General features: G+C 38.1%; 1 long non-coding RNA gene across 1 annotated transcript; it reads left to right on the forward strand.

Annotated features, from left to right (window-relative positions):
• Window positions 1-289: 289 nt before the first annotated feature.
• Window positions 290-1,594, forward strand: LOC134824207 (uncharacterized). Its single transcript, XR_010161362.1, has 3 exons — window positions 290-614; window positions 822-1,006; window positions 1,209-1,594. It is a non-coding gene; the product is annotated as an uncharacterized LOC134824207 (long non-coding RNA).
• Window positions 1,595-2,570: the final 976 nt, after the last annotated feature.

Raw genomic sequence — 2,570 nt, forward strand, 5'->3', positions numbered from 1 at the left:
TATCGGGGTTTGTGGTGAATCGGATTTTTATTGTAGTTTTATTTTGTATCATTAATTTAGTTATATTCTCTCAAAACAACTTATTCAAGTAGCTGTAGATCAGTCCTGACAAATGATGACAGAGTTTACAAAAGCTTTGTTTTTTCTTGCGGTCATCAGTCTGTCAGTCAGTCAGTCAACAACTATAGCACCGTTCGAGGGGGAGTTAGAACTTAAAGTAGACATGTTGGCCAGAAGTGACGAGTATGAGTGTGATGACTGTGAACTGGTGCTGGACAGGCTAATCCATACCAAGATCACGTTGATACCCGGTGACGAATTTGCGGTCGCTGCATACCTCACTATGAACACATTGCACTGTTTTGAAAAATTCAGAATACACCCTACGGGGGATCCTGGACGCTACGAAGAATTCCACTGCACAAATTCTGGTTGTGAATGCCCGGATAAACCCTGTGATGAAACCATAACGATGGTAGTATCTGATTTGCAAGACCATAATCCAGATGAGTACCAAGAGTGCAAGGGGATGCTAGGGACCAATGCGGAGTTCAAAGTTAGAGATGTAGTAGAATATGACATATACGAACTGGCAGTCGCTGGTCATGTTGCAGGTACGTGGGCACACTTTGTTCCATGGTAGGGAGGGTTAAACTGTGGCAAGCTGATTGATTTATCATTGTCATTTGTCACGTTTTTAAATTCAAAGCATATTAGTCCCACCTCCCAATTACATATCATTATTTATCCATCCCTCCACATTTTAAACATTTAATATTTAACCTAGTAAAATTATAATGATTAATAAATCACATGCTCAGAAATTGCGGAGGGTCAAGAAAACGGCGGAGAGGATCAAGAAAACGGCGGAGAGGGTCAGTACTCACTCGCAGTATGTCATTCCATCAATGTTGTCCTCTCGGTGACTAGTCTCCTGATTGCCTTCTTCTTGCAGATGTAGTAGAATATTGGATGTGCGAACTGGTAGTCGTTGGTTATGTTTCAGGTACGTGGGCACACTTTGTACCATGGTAGGGAGGGTTAAACTGTGGCATGCTGATTGATTTATCATTGTCACGTTTTAAAATTCAAGGCATATTATAGTCCCACCTCCCAATTACATATCATTATTTATCCATCCCTCCACATTCTAAATATCTAATATTTAACCTAGTCAAATTATATTGATTAATAAATCACATGCTCAGAAATTGCGGAGGATCAAGAAAACGGCGGAGAGGGTCAGTACTCACTCGCAGTATGCATCACTCCATCAATGCTGTCCTCTCGGTGACTAGTCTCCTGATTGCATTCTTCTTTTAGGATAATAGCAAATAGGTTGTGCGGAAAATGACATTGATGTGTAATATATGGTTCACGGAAAGACAGTTTTTAGTTTAAGGGGGAATTTTTAGGTATTTCTTGTCAATTTTGTTGTAGTAAAATTAAAACTTGTTTAATATATAAGGGTGTGTTCAGTCCGCATTTGGGGCTTACTTAATAATTGGTAAACATGTGCATGGTATTTTGAAGTCGGGCGATGCAGCCCTGAGATTTTTTAGTCGCATATTTGGCGCTTACTTATATTACTAACAATTAGCAAATATGTGCATGAATTTTTGAAAAATTCTTGTTAGCGTAGTTTTATATTCTCATCAAAAGCGTATTTTAAAATTGTTTGCAACGGATCCCTATTCCAATTAGCAACCAAACCAAACCTAAACCATACCTAAACCACACCTATACCTATCTCTAGATCAATCGGCCAACTCTCCCAGCTTCAGTATCGCTCTCAACACACCACTCCATTTCACACCTACTTGAACTCTTTAAAACCTTCACACTTCTCACATTCATTTCTGTCTTAGGGTGTTCATTCTTCCGGGCTATACGTTCTAACATTTACGAACCGGTAAAACCGCACAGCTGTACTTTTTCTTTCAACACTATTTACTTTTTCAACACCATTTACTACACAGCACTATTTATCTCATAACTGTTTATTATTATTAACCCTTTTAACCTTCTTTTTCTTTTTTTTTCTCAAGGCAGGAATATAGGGTAGTAGTTGTACGAGGCTAATACAGAAAACACACAAAGCTTACAGCTTTCGGGCGAAGTATTAGCTAGGTCACGTTAATAGGTCACGTAATAACTATTTAATATATAATATATCATACAGGAACTCACAACGTCACGTTATTTTGCGATCTTACTATTTTATTTTATTCCATATCAAAATCATCTAGCTCACGTCACACTATCATCTATTAATACTTTAAAAGCTGACACTAAACATGGTGCTAACATATAGTAAGACGTTCAAATGTGATAAATGCTCAGTACGAATTCCCAAATCTCGACAGAATCTAATATGCGACATGTGTAGGCAAGTTAAGCACTACAAGTGTAGCTACCTTAGCAAAAATGACGTTGAAAACATAATAAAAACTCCAGGATATAGATGGTCTTGTTTTGAGTGTATATCGGGAGTGCTCCCTATCGGCAATGATGCATCTAGTAATACTTCAGGTTCCAGGAACTCATCATCTCACACAAAATACAAAGTT

Source organism: Bolinopsis microptera, chromosome 12 (assembly GCF_026151205.1).
Source record: "Bolinopsis microptera isolate Bmic1 chromosome 12, MBARI_Bmic_1.0, whole genome shotgun sequence".
In the NCBI taxonomy this organism is placed as follows: domain Eukaryota; kingdom Metazoa; phylum Ctenophora; class Tentaculata; order Lobata; family Bolinopsidae; genus Bolinopsis; species Bolinopsis microptera.